The sequence below is a fragment of the Rattus norvegicus genome, chromosome 2, assembly GCF_021556685.1.
Source record: "Rattus norvegicus strain SHRSP/BbbUtx chromosome 2, alternate assembly SHRSP_T2T, whole genome shotgun sequence".
In the NCBI taxonomy this organism is placed as follows: Eukaryota; Metazoa; Chordata; class Mammalia; order Rodentia; family Muridae; genus Rattus; species Rattus norvegicus.
Genome location: NC_141535.1, coordinates 12,449,872 through 12,465,383, shown reverse-complemented (window position 1 = coordinate 12,465,383; position 15,512 = coordinate 12,449,872).

Genomic DNA, 15,512 nt, shown 5'->3' with positions numbered 1-15,512 from the left:
AAAATAAAGCCAATTTTATTTCTGGCAATAGAGTATATCTACATCCTATGAATGAACTATAGATTTTGCTGAAATGTTGACAATGTGGGTTGCCATATGGTCAAGTATTGCTAAATAAAAAATGACATTTCTTTAACTTTTGCTGAGGAGTAAATACTATCACAGCCATTTGCAATTTTTGGATGTTTAGTGGGCACTAGATTTGGTACAACTGTTTATTGAGAGAACAATTTATTAACATTAAAACATGGTTAGCCAATTAAATAGATAATGAGTTTAACTACAGGAAAATACTTCTCTGCTAAAAGTATCAACAAAACTTTATTTTCTGAATCTTTATGTGGGTGAACTTTTTGAGTGGGAAATTAAAAATAAATATTAAATTGTAAAGTCATATGAAGAACCATATTCCTTTTAATAAAGGAAAATATTTAAGAATAGCACTATGAGTAAAAATGCAACAATTGCTTCAGTAAAATCTTAGCTATCCCTCCAATCCTTTTGTGGTTAGTTTCAGTTACCTTCTGTGGGCACAAGCAGCAACACTTTGGAAGGTATCTGTTCAAGATATTTTTTAATATACACTTAAACTTAAATCAGCATACACACACACACACACACACACACACACTGTATGTGACATGCATGTGTACACATTTGACATATACCTGGATTACTTCTTTTTTAATTAATTATTTTATTTATTTACATTCCAGCCATTGCCTCTGCTCTTGGTCTTCCTCATAGAGTTCCTCACCCCATTCCTCTTCCCCTTGTCACCCAGAGGCACCTTTTCAGAGAGTGCTTCCCTTCCTCCAAAGCCATACACTTTACATGGGCCTCAAGTCTCTCCAGGATTAGGTACATCTTCTCCCCCTGAGGCCAAACCAGGCAGTCCTCTGCTTTATGTGTGCTGATGGGGAGAGGGCTCAGATCAGCCCATGTTTGCAATGTATGCAGCCTGGTTGGTAGCTCCATCTCTGGCAGCTCTCAGGAGTCCAGGTTAGTTGAGACTGCTGGCCTTCCAATAGGGTTGTCCTCCTCTTTAGCTTCTTCAGTGCCTCCCCTAATTCACCCTAGGGGTCCCCAACTTCAGTCCAATGGTTGGTTATAAGTATCTGAGTCTGTCTTAGTCAGCTGCTGGTAGGGCCTCTCAGAGAACAGCCATACTAGGATCCTGTCTGTAAGTACAGCATAGCATCAGTAATGGTATCAGATCTTGGTGCCCTCCTTCCTCATTCCCCCATGAGATGGATCCCAAGTTGAGCCGGTCATTGGACCTCCTTTCCTTGATCTCCTCTCTATTTTTGTTCCTGCAGTTCTTTTAGATAGAAACAGTTCTATGTCAGAAAGTTTGACTGTGGTTTGGTAACCCTGTCGCTCTGCTTGGGGCCCTATATATATCTACTGATTTGTAGTCACTGATACATGGATATTAGCACAAAAGCTTGGAATACCCAAGATACAATTTACAGATCACATGAATCTAAAGAAGAAGAAAGACAGAAGTGTGGATGCTTCAGTACTTCTAAGAGGAGGGAACAAAATACTCATGGGAGGAAATACAGGGACAAAGTGTAGAGCAGAGACTGAAGGAAAGGCCATCCAGAGACTGTCACACATGGAGATCAATTCCATATTCAGTTACCAAAACTAATCACTATTGGGGATGCCAAGAAGTGCATGCTGACAGAAGCCTAATATAGCTGTCTCCTGAGTGGCTCTGCCAGAGATTGAAAAATAGAGGTGGTTGCTCACAGTCAACTATTGCACTGAAAACAAGGTCCCCAATGGAGGAGTTAGAGAAAATACTGAGGTAACTGAGGGTTTTTTTAACCCCACAGGAAGAACTACAATATCATCCAACCAGTTTCCCCTGAGTTCCCAGGGACTAAATCACCAACTAAAGAGTCCACAGGAGCAACCCATGGGTCTAGCTGCATATGTAGCAGAGGATGGCCTTGTCAGGCATCAGTGGAAGGAGAGGCCCTTGGTCTTGTGAAGGCTGGATGCTCCAGTGTAGGGGAATGCCAGGGTGGGGAGGCAGGAGAAAGTGGATGAATTGGTGGGGGAGCACCCTCATGAAGGCAGGGGCTGGGGGGATGAGATGCGGTATTTCCACTGGGGAAACTGGGAAAAGGGAAAACATTTGAAATGTAAATAATGACAATATCAAATAAAATAATCGAAAAATATAAGTATACTGTAGCTGTCTTCAGACACACCAGAAGATGGCATCAGATCTCATAACAGATGGTTGTGAGCCACCATGTGGTTTCTGGGATTTGAACTCAGGGCCTCTGGAAGAGCAGTCAGTACTCTTAACCACTGAGCCATCTCTAAAGCATTGATATTCTCATTTTAATAGCTGATAAGTATTTCATTATGTAAATGAACCATATTTTATCTATCCCTTCACCTTTCAAGGGACAACTGCCTTGCTTCCAGTGTCTGGCTATTATGAATGAGACAGTGAAACACTGATGGCTGATAAACACTTTCAACAAAGTATTATGATATCAAATTAACTCACAAAATCAGCTGCCTTCCTATATACAAATGACAGATGAACAGAGAAAGAAAGCAGGGGAACGATACCCATCAAAGTAATCAAACTATAACAAGAACCTTCTTGGGTTAACTCCAACCAAGCAACCAAGCAAGTGAAAGACTCGTGTGATAGAACCTTAATGCACTGGAGAAGGACATTGAAGAATTTATCAGAAAATGGAAAGATCTGACATGCTTAGGTATCAGTAGGATTGATATAGTTAAAATCTAACCAAAAGCAATCTTCAGATTCAATGTAATCTCCATCATAATTCTAACACAATTCTTCACAGAGTTTGAAAGGACATTTACAGCTTAATATGGAAACATAGAAAACCCATCATAGTTAAAAACAATCCTGAATCAGATACAAACTGCTAGCAGTATCACCATTATGGCCCTCAAATTCACTACAGAGTTTCCGTAACATAAACAACATGATATGGCCCAAATCACGCACATTGGTCAATGGAATCAAATTAAAGAGTCAGAAATAAGTCCATGTACTTATGCATACCTAGTTTTTGATAAAGAAGTCAGAAAAACTCACAGGAGAGAAAGAAAATATCTTCATTAAATGGTATTAATCAAACTGGTTGAGTCCTTGTAGATGAACCCAAATCAATCTATAATTATCACCCGACACAAAACCCAACTCCAAATATATCAAAGTAAGAACACACACACACACACACACACACACACACACACACACACGAGTGTGCACATGCTCAAATGATGATGAGTTTTAGAAAGAGTGGTATTTTTAACTTTCAAATATATTACTTCTGTTTTCTGAGATTATTTAAGTTGGTGATACATATCACTTCATCCCTATAGCTATCAAACACTCAGTAAGGAAAATAAGAGTAATTATTCAATTATTATATATTCTGCAAAATTAATTTTACCACAGAATAAATCTCACTAGAATGGTTTCTTAAATACATAAGGTTGGTGGAAAAATGTAAAAGAACAACCCTGTAGACTAATGCATGTGTGTTTTTTATGTAAATTACAAAATGAAAACATTTTATTGTGTTATATTAATGTCACAGGTCAAAGTCAAGAGTTTATTGCCAATTCAGAGAAAATCCTCTTTTCAGTGACATATGGCATGACCTTCAACTCTTAGTAGCTGTGCAATGCTTAAGGTCAACTCTTTATATATTCAGAAATCCAAGTGGTGTATATGACAAATGGCACAATGTATTGTAACTGATTTCTGGGGCAAGCACAGTAAAATGTGAACTGTGGGAGGAAAGGTTATTGACCTTGTGATATTATGTCTGACACCAATCATTATTTCTCAATTGAGCTATTTGAAAGGATAGTCAATATTTTGTTTGTTATGCTTCTCCTCCACTTTATATGAATTGGAAAGGAACTACTCACTCGCTGCAGCCCAGTAAATGGAATATAACTATTTTGTGGGATTTTATCAACTAAACATACTTTTCAATAAGGACAGGAATGTTTACTTTACTTTCTGTACAGTTTTTCTTTATTTGTTCCTCTTTTGTAAAAATAATTATATATAACACTACAAACATGGTGTTTTGTAAGGAGACAAAATTTTAGCTTTGTAGTTTACTTCATTATCCAGAAAGGAAAACAAATGGAGGACGTTTGGATGAGCATCCATCCTTGCTAAACTCTGAAGACACTACTTTAAATTCTATTTTTTAAATCTTTATGTCTTTATGTTCTATTTATTTATTTTTCTATTATTAGTTTAGATTTTTATTTTTGAAATCATAATATAATTATGTTTTCCTTCCCGTGCTCCCTCCAAAGCCTCCCATATGCTCCCCTTTGTTCTCTTTCAAATCCATGACCTCTTTTTTCATTGTTTTTTATATGTATCAGCTTTATAGACAGTGATTTATTAGTGTGTAGTGTATTCTGTGTCTAAAGCACAATCATTCCCTGGTTCTGCAGTCCCAATCAAGGATCCTTTCTCTCTGTTCCTACGTTGATATGAACCCAGAGGATAATCTACTTATGTGGAATATTTTAAGATCCATCTATTTTCTCTCAAATCATTTATCCTAATAGCCTAATTAGTTCATTTGAAAAGTTTACTCATAATTGAAGTAGGTGTTCATGAACTGATTGTGGTTACTTGGACAACCTGAAAACAACAGGTTTAATAATGAAGGACCTAATGCATAATACAGATTTGTGTGTCTGTGTGTGTGTATGTGTGTGTGTATGTGTGTGTGTATGTGTGTGTGAGTGTATGTGTGTGTATGTGTGTATATGTGTGTGTATGTGTGCATATGTGTATGTGTGTGTGTATGTGTGTGTATGTGTGTGTATGTGTGTGTGTGGATTATAAGGAGAGTCAGTGGTAGTAGAACACTTTCCTAACAAACATATGCAAGGGCCTGGACTTAGGTAAAAATAAAAAAATATATTAAATATAAAGAGTATTAAAGAAATATTTTAGGGGTTGGGGATTTAGCTTAGTGGTAGAGCGCTTGCCTCGCAAGGCCCTGGGTTCGGTCCCCAGCTCTGTAAAAAAAGAAAAAAAAAAAGAAATATTTTCTTCAAAGTTTTGTCTGTGGTGAATAGCTTTGCCTGCTTTTCTTGTTTTAGTTCATCACTTTGGCATAGAGAAATAATATGATGCTCCCATTTCATGGTATGACCTGCTTTGAATATGTTTGGATTATAGGTTAGTCTTCCTTTTCCTTCCCCTTTTCTTTTCCTTTTATTTCCTCCCTTCTCCCTTCTCTCTCTCCCTCCTTTCTTCCCTTCTTCCTTCCCTCTCTCTTTGCTTTTTCTTATTGTCTTTTCTTTATCTTTTCTTTTTTGGCACATATGACATGGACCAATTATTGTAGACTATGCATACAAATGTCTAGTAACTCCTCTTGACATACTTTTTCTAAGGGGGAGGTATTCTGTTTATTAGTAACTATGATGATTAATTATATGTGTCAACTTCATTCAGCTAGAGTAATTCATGATAGCTAGTACAACATTGTTATGAGGTGTGTCTGTGAAGATGTTCCTAAGGACATTAACATTTGAACACATAAACTAAGTAAATATGACCTTTCACCAATGTTGGCAGACGTGATCAATCTATTGTCAACCTAAATAGAATATTACAACACAAGGACAAATTTGCTCTTTGTGTTTAAGCTGAGACTGGGTCATCAATCATCTCCGGCCCTCAGATATAGACTCTCCAGGTCTGTGGACCTCACTACCTCATCTGGGGCTCTCATCAGTGGCCTTGCTTTTTTCTTGAAGTTCTCAGGTCTTTGAACTAGGATTCAGAGCTTAGAATCCTTATTCTTGGGATTTTTCACTTAGTCTATGTTACACCTCTAGGTTAAGGTTGGTAGAACTTATCTCCACATTCTATTCACCAGTTTTCATTATAAAACTCCACTTACACATTTTTATTGGATATTATTTATTAATTTGCACTTCAAAAGTTATCCCCTTTCCCAGTTTCCCATCCATAAACCTCCTATCCCATCCCCTTTCCCCTTTTTATATTAGGGTGTTCCCCTACCCAACCATCCACCCCTTCCTGCTTCCCTGCCCTGACATTCCCTCCACTGGGGTGTCTGGCCTTGGCAGGATCAAGGTCTTCTTCCATTGGTGCCCAGCAAAGCCATCCTCTGCTACGTATGCAGCTTGAGCCATGGGTCTGTCCATGTGTACCCTTTGGATGATTGTTCAGTCCATGGGAGTTCTGGTTGTTGGTATTGTTGTTCTGATGGGGTTGCAAACCCCTTCAGCTCTTTCAATCCTTTCTCTAACTCCTTCAATTGGGACCCTGTTCTCAGTTCAATGGTTAGCTGCTAGCATTTGCTTCTGTGTTTGTCATGCTCTGGCAGAACCTCTCAGGAGACAACGATATCAGGCTCCTGTCAGCATGCACTTCTTGGCATCAGCAACATTGTCTGGTTTTGGTGGATATATATGGGCTGGATCCCGAGGTAGGCATTTCTCTGAATGTCCTTTCCTTCAGTCTCTCTAACACAAACACATAATTTATTTGATACAAATGTAAAGTTTTCATTGGTACAAATTTCTTATTGATATTGAAAATAATATTGTTACTCTCATATAGGCATTGTGCCCATACAATATGTTTAAGAATACAAGGCTTAGACCTACTCCTATAACTGCTATTATATACTGGTCTGAGATGATTAAACATATGAGTTAAGGGTAGGATAACAAATTCATGGCTATGAGTTTATTGTTAGCGTATTTTCAAGATAATTATTAGAAATAGCTAAGAGTAGTTAATGAACAACAGTTCTGATTACATAGGTAGATGGTTTTCAAAAACATCAGAAATCCACAAAATATGACAATTAATGTTATTTATTCTTTTGTTGTTGAGGCATATCTACTCCTAATAGCTCACCTTTTGTGGATTCAAAGAGGACATTGAATGTCTCTACCTTCAGGTGAGGTAATACATTGTTGCTAGGCATCCACTGGGCACAAATTGCCTATTTCACTGACAGACACAATACTGAAAAAAACACACTGTACAGAATAGTCAACTGATAATCTCCACCAAATCAGAACAATAAGTCCTTCAAAATTCTTTGTTATAAACATCTGTCCTTGGTCAGAACTCTGAAGACTGATGCTCTTATACATTGCTAATGGGGGACTGTACAGGTAAACAATTAACTCTACCACTTGTCTCAGTTCTGGAAGCCATGTGATGCTTCCTATATTTTCAGATAGTTTTGTCATTCTCAGATTTCTGATGGGGTTGAAGACTAGTTATAGTCTCATAACCTGTCCAGGCTATTCAACATTGAGAATACATATTAAATTAAATAGTTTTTCACAAGCCAAGATATAACACATAGACTTTAAGCTTTTCTGAAGCTAGGATAGATAACAGAATGTACTCTTCAATTGACAAAAATGATCGACTGGGTGTTAGGTATATTTGATATTTTCTAAATTACAGAATTGAAATAGTTGCCGTCAGCTTACATTTGAGAGAATATTCCTTTTTGAATTAGACAGAAGGGTAAAATGTGGTTTGATGTCTATATGCAGGTAAGGGTAGGCACAAGATAAGGCAAGGCCTGTGATTGGGCAGTGAAAAAGTAAGGCACACATAGAGTTTTGGAGAGAAGAGAGAGAGGAGAAGGTAGAAAAAGAAACAAAGATAGAAAGTGAGAAGGATGACCCACCCTTGTGTGGCTTTAAATAGCCACTGGTAGATATGAATATCATATAAGGGATGGATTTTTATAGGAAAATTTGTCTTATCTAGGTGGACAGTTTATACTAATATTAATTGGCTCTGTTTTTATTTTATGGAGGTTTGTGGAGTGAAAATTTACTGATATAAATCTACTTGATAAATTACAAACTCATTGAGATTTGATTTTAACAGGTAACTGGGAGTTGTGACTATAACTTCAGGGAATGGAATGTGAACAGAGTTCACAGCAGAGAGCCACAAGACAAATGGCCACAGCTGAGGCTGGAGCCAGAGAGTAGCTTAGGAAAATGTGGAACTAGCAATGGAGGCAAAATTGCTACAGGTCCAAGAGACTATCCTGCAATAGCTTGGAATGGAAAAAGGAAACTTAGCAAGCCAGGTTAAGATGCTTTCCTGATTAAGATGAAAATACCAATTTGTTGAAAATGCTATCTTTTTTCCACTTGATGGTTTTAGCCCCTTTGTCAAAGATCAAGTGACCATAGGTGTGTGTGTTCATTTTTGGGTCTTCAATTCTATTCCATTGATCTACCTGACTGTCTCTGTACCAATACCATACAGTTTTTTTTAAATCACTATTGCTCTGTAATACTGCTTGAGGTCAGGGTTTGTGATTCCCCCAGAAGGTCTTTTATTGATGAGGATAGTTTTTTATATCCTGGGATTTTTTGTTTTTCCAAATGAATTTGCAAATTTCTCTTTTTACTCTGTGAAGAATTGAGTTGGAATTTTGATGGAGATTGCATTGAATCTGTAGATTGCTTTTGGCAAAATGGCCATTTTTACTATATTAATCTTGCCACTCTGATGACGCCTGCATCGTCACGACACTGAGAACCAGGCGTAGGCCTGCAAGATTTAAGAAGAAACACAGACTCAGGTCATTCGTATTAAGAGAATGCTATCTGGGCTTTATTGAAATCTCCTAATACACAAGAGGCAAAAGCCATGGAAAAATAATAGAGCAGGCGAAAATCCCCTACCAGGAAAAGAGGAAAAATCTGTGTCGTGGAAAGTCCCAGCCCCAAACAGGTCTGAGAGTAGCTGTCAAAGGTGTAACCAACTTAACAACAACAAGCTGAAAGGCTTAGCGAGGAGGAATTTTGTCATGGAAAGTATGGGCCCCAAATCAGGGGCCCTAGAGCAGCTGCCAAGAGTGTAAACAACTTCTTTCCATAGCAGGCCGAGAAGCTCAGTGAAGGGGGAAGGTAAGCACTCCAAGGTAGGGCCCAACATCAATCCATGAGCATGGGAGATCTTTCCATCTTCTGAGATCTTCATCAATTTCTTTCTTCAGAGACTTGAAGTTTTTGTCATATAGATTTTTTACTTCCTTGGTTAAAGTCACACTGAGGTATTTTATGTTATGACTATTGTGAAAGGTGTCATTTCCCTAATTTCTTTCTCAGCCTGTCTATACTTTGAGGCTACTGATATGTTTGAGTTAATTTTTTTCTTTTCTTTTTTTTTCGGAGCTGGGGACCGAACCCAGGGCCTTGCGCTTGCTAGGCAGGTGCTCTACCACTGAGCTATATCCCCCTTGAGTTAATTTTATATCCAGTCACTTTGCTGAAGTTGTTTATCAGGCTTAATAGTTCTCTGGTGGAAGTTTGGGATCACTTAAGTATACTATTATATCATCTGCACATAGTGATATTTTGACTTTTTTTCCAATTTGTATCCCTTTAACCTCCTTTTCTTGTCTGAAGACTCTGGCTAGGACTACAAGTACTATAGTAAATAAGTAGGGAATGAATAGACAGTCTTGTCTAGTTGCTGATTTTAGATTACTTCAAGTTTCTCTCCATTTAGTTTAATGTTGTCTACTGGTTTGCTGCATATTGCTTTTACTGTGTTTAGGTATGGGCCTTGAATTCCTGATCTTTCCTAAGTCTTTTAACATGATAGAGTGTTGAATTTTGTCAAATTCTTTCTCAGTATCTAATAAATTGATCAATTCGCTTTTTTCTCTGAGTTTGTTTACCTAGTAGATTACATTGAAAGATTTCCACACATTGAACCATCCCTGCATCCCTGGAATAAAGCCTATTTGATCATGATGGATGATTGTTTTGTTGTGTTCTTGGATTCAGTTTGCAAGAATTGTATTGAATAATTTTAGGTCGATATTCATAAGAGGAATTGGTCTGAAGTTCTTTTTCTTTGTTGCGTCTTTGTGTGGTTTAGGTATAAGAGTAATCATGGCTTCATAGAAGGAATTTGGTAGTGCTCCTTCTGTTTCTATTTTGTGGAATAGTTTGGACAGTATTGCTATTAGGTCTTATATGAAGGTCTGATTGGATTCTGCAGTAAACCCATCTGGTCCTGCACTTTTTTATGGTTGGGAGACTTTTAGTACCTGCTTCTATTTCTTTAGGATGTATTTGACTGTTTAGATGGTTTATCTGATCCTGATTTAATTTTGATACCTAGTATCTGTCTAGAAATTTCATCCATATTTTCCAGTTTTGTTGAATTTAGGTGTTTGTACTAGGATCTGGCAATTTTTTTTAGTCTCCTCAGATTCTGTTATGTGTTCTTTTTCATTTCTGATTTTGTTAATTTGGATACTTTATCTGTGCCCAATGGTTAGTCTGGCTAAAACTTTATCTATCTTGTTGATTTTCTCAAAGAACCAGTTTCTGGTTTTGTTGGTTCTTTGTATAGTTCATTTTGTTTCTACTTGGTTGATTTCAGCCCTGAGTTTGATTATTTCCTGCTTTCTATACATCTTAGGTGTATTTGCTCTTTTTGTTCTAGAGCTTTTAGGTGTGCTGTCAAGCTGCTTGTGTATACACTCTCGAGTTTCTTTTTGGAGGTTCTCAGAGCTATGAGTTTTCCTTTTAGTACTTCTTTCTTTGTGTCACATAAGTTTGGGTATGTTGTGCCTTCATTTTTATTAAATTCTAAAAAGTCTTTAATTTATTTCTTCATTTCTTTCTTGACCGAGTTATCAAGTAGAGTGCTGTTCAACTGGAGGTCAGCATGTAGAAGAATGCAAATTGACCCATTCTTATAGCCCTGTACAAAACTTAAGTCTAAGTGGATCAACCCAGATACACTCAACCTAATAGAAGAAATGTGGAGAAGAGCCGTGAACATATGGGCACTAGGGGAAATTTCTTTAAGAGAACACCAATGACTTATGCTCTAAGATCAAGAATCAACAAATGGAACCTCATAAAACTGCAAAACTTCTATAATGTAAAAGACACTGTCATTAGGAACCAACAGATTTATTAAAGATCTTTACTGATCCTTCATCTGTTGGAGGGCTACTATCCAATATATGCAAAGAACTCAAGAAGTTAGACTCCAGAGAGCCAATAACCCTATTAAAAATGAGGTACAGAGCTAAACAAAGAATTCTCAACTGTGAAATATTGAATGGCTGAGAAGTACCTAAAGAAATGTTCTAATCCTTGGTCATCAGGGAAATTCAAATCAAAACAACCCTGAGATTCCACCTCATACCAGTCAGAATGCCTAAGACCAAAAACTCAGGTGACAACAAATGCTGGTGAGGATATGAAGAAAGAGAACACTCCTCCATTGTTGTTGGGATTGCAAGCTGGTACAACCACTCTGGAAATCAGTCTGGAGGTTCCTCAGAAAATTGGACATTGAACTACCTGAGGACCCAGCTATACCACTCATGGGCATATTCCCAAATGATGCTCTAACATACAACAAAGACACATGCTCCACTATGTTCATAGCAGCCTTATTTATAATAGCGAGAAGCTGGAAAGAACCCAGATGCCCTTCAACAGAGGGATTGATATAGAAAATGTGGTGTATCTACACAGTGGAATACTAGTCATCTATCAAAAATAAGGACATCATGAAATTCATAGGCAAATGGGTGGAACTAGAAAATATCATCCTGAGTGAGGTAACCCATTCACAAAAACACACACATGGTATGTACTCACTGGTAAGTGGATATTAGCTGAAAGCTCGAATTGCCCAAGATACAATCCACAGACTACATTCAGCTCAAGAAGTACAACCAAAGTGTGCATGCTTCAGTCCTCTTAATAGGGGGAACAAACAAAAGTTCATAGAAGGGGATATAAAGACAACGTTTGGAGCAGAGACTGAAGGAGTGAACATTCAGAATTTTGTCACCTGGGGATCCTGTCCATATTTATATACAGCCACCAAACTTAAGCAATATTAATGAAGCCAAGAAGTACATGCTGACAGGAGCCTGATATAGCTGTTTCCTGAGAGCCTAGCCAAAGCATGACAAGTACAGAGATAAATGCTAGCAGCAAACCATTTAACTGAGAACAGTTCTCCAGTGGAGGAGTTAGAGATAGGGTCGAAGGACCTGAAGGGGTTTGCAACCCCATAAGAACAACTATACCAACCAACCAGAGCTCCCAGTGACTACACCACTACCCAAAGAGTACACATGGACAAACCCATGGCTCCAGCTGCATATGGATCAGAGGATGGCCTTCTTGGGTACCAATGGGAGGAGAAGCTTTTGGTCCTGCCAGGGCTGGACCCCCTAGTGTAGAGCAATGTCAGTGTGATGTAGTGGGAAGGGGAGGTGGTTGGGGAGGACAAACACCCTTATAGAAGGGAATGGCGATCAGATAGGGGGCTATAAATGGGAAACTGGGAAAGAGAATAAAATTTGAAATATAAATAAAAAATATCCAATAAAAAAAAGGTGAAAATTCCCCACAGATGATCCCCCCACCTGTGCTGGAAATAGCATTAGTTGGTGTATTCTTTTCTATTATTTACAGCTACACATGAACTCATTACTCAATCAGGAATTGTGTTAAACCATTTTTTTGGTCTATCATATTCTCTTTTTCAGGTTGTATAGACATAGACTACCCAGATGAACAAACAATGCATTCAAACCCATGTACCAAAATGATCAGCAAAGTCTTAAAAATTCTATTGATTCTCCATATTTAAAGAAATAAATTGAGTTATTTTTGTTTAGGAATAATACGAGAACTTTATCTTCACTTCTAAAACAGGTAATCTTAAGCTATTTCCAATGTTTTTTAAGTCACATAAAAAATGAAAATGGATTTTTATAGAGTTATAGACAGATTTAACATAAATTTTATTATAAACAAGAAATTATTTCTTCTAAAATAAGAAATATTTTCTAAAATTTAACAAGAAAAAGTAATTGTAGAATTAGAGTCTGTCCTATGTGTTATGAGTGTCTCAAAGCACTCATTCCCCATAGTTTTACCTGATCTTACAAAGACAGTGTCAAAGCTTGGCCAACTCCAATACACATAAATTATAACCACAGCAGCAGCTAGCCAGGCAGAAGAGGTATTATCCAAGAATGCTACAAAACAGTACCTTTTTAGTTGAATTAATCATTTTCAGAAAACAGGACTAAAAGAACACTAAAGAATGAACAAGGGCAAAAGTGAGATTTACTGCAGATCAAAATGGACTAATAATTCTTGGTTCATCCCATAAAAATCATACAGTGCTGCTGGGGGAAGAAATTAAAGGGGCATTTAGAAGGCCAATAGCAATGGTATATCACTGTGTGAAAGAAGGAATGAAAGCATATTAGGCGAACCATAGCATCAAGGAGAAAAAACTTAATGCCCGCTATCCTCCTATGGTGTTGTTTTATTCATCCCGAGTAGCTTGTCTAAGAGGCAGAAAGTTCCTGTAGTAAAAGAAAAATACATTGAAAGAAACACATAAAAAATTTTTTTGCACACAAAAATCTATTCCCGTTGCCAGAATAGGAACAAGGAACATTTGTATTCATAGGCAAAAATGTTATTTTTTTTTGTTTGCTCTATATGTTTTAGGTTAAACAAAATTCTTGAGGAATAAATTACTCTGTCGGTATTGTAATTCCTGCAGATACTTTAGCTGTGACATTGCTTTCATTTGTTCACCATCCATTTGTTCACAAATATTTGCTAAGTTTCTGTTATGTATGGGCTATGTTCTAGATATTAGGGGAATGTCACTCTGAGTTTCTTTCAAATTATCTGGGAAGTATTTTAAACCAGATTAAATCTTCTATTTTATCAATGTATTTATCTATAAAATAGCATTTGTTTTATCAAATGAGACACAGTGGACATAAATGGCTTCCAGGACAATTGCACCAACGAGGGTAAGTCAAGCCTCCTTGTTCTCAGGGCAACACTAGTTTTCTTATATGAGAAATACATGACAGGTTAAGTGGGACAAATATAAAATAATTCTCCTTGCTATTTGAAATTTCTTATAGGGGTTGTCACTTGAGCTGGTGCCCTTATTTAGGATGGATCCTTCCCTGTCAAATAATCTCACCAAGAAAATCTCTTATAGGCTCGCCTTTTAATTGATTCCAATACAGTCTACTTGACAATGAAAATTTGCTATCACAAATGCTCTCTATATAACCTCTGTAATATAAAACACTTCCATTAGCATTAGCAACAATGTATATTTAAAGTACATATTTTAACAGCAAATACAATTAGTTGACAATAGTTTCAGAGTAATATGGACACAAAATTAACTAAGTTTTTTTTTCATAGAGATTGTAGTTATTGTCACAAGTTTTCCACTGTGATAATTCAAATAAATACATTACTGTGGGTTTGTCTAAAACAATTACACTATCTTCCCAAACACTGAAGTTGAAGGAGATAATCTCCAGTATGAGAGCCCATCTTCATGGTATACCAGACCCCACTGTAAGGAACACTGGAAGTGTAGGTGTGGCAAAGGATGTAAGCCCAATAAAGATTCTGAGTGCCCCAAACCACCACAAGGGCCACACAGGAGCACCATCTGGTATGTATGGTTCTGAGCCTGCTGTTATAACAGGATTTGCATGTTTGTTTTGCTTGTTACATTGTCTCATGTTAAGTTCTTTTGTTCGGTCATTTATGAATATGCTAATTAGAGTGGTAATTTTGTAAGCAACTCAATATAGCAAATGTTTCTTAGGTTATGTAAACTAATGTTGGTTTCTGCAGCTTATAACAATAAATGGATGCCTGATAGAAGTTATATTTAGAAAATCGCAGTAGTATAATAATAAACAAAAGCATAAACATCTGATGTATGCTAAAACACAAGTTTTATTAGAATTACCATTTGGAAACAGGGTAGAAAGAGACTGATTTATGAAATTAAGAAAATCTCCTCATGTAACTCTGGCAAATTCTGCCCCTGCTGAGAATTTTTGGATTAAGACAACTTTCCATTGTTTTAAATGTCATGCAGATGAATACTAATTCATTGAGTCCCCAGGCAGAAACCTGAGGGGGAAAAGTCAAGAGAAATTGGGTTGAATCTTCAGTTTTGTCTGCATGTGATTCTGGGCTTCATAGAAATATGTGTTGGGAATGCAGATGAGAGCGCCGGAGAGTCAGGAGGCATACACATGCAAGTCTGTCTCATCTGCAAATATGAAACATAAGGATAAATACACTAAAAGGTTTAGAATTGGGGCTGGGGATTTAGCTCAGTGGTAGAGTGCTTACCTAGGAAGCGCAAGGCCCTGGGTTCGGTCCCCAGCTCCGAAAAAAAGAACCAAAAAAAAAAGGTTTAGAATTACACTTATGATAAAGATTTGTGAAATATATCAAATATGAGAGGGGAGAGAGAGCAAGTAAGAGACAGATAGATAGAGCCACAGAGACATGATGAGACAGAGAGACAGAGACACACAGCGATACATAGAGACAGAGAAAGACAGAGACAGAGAAAGAAAGAAAGAAGGAAG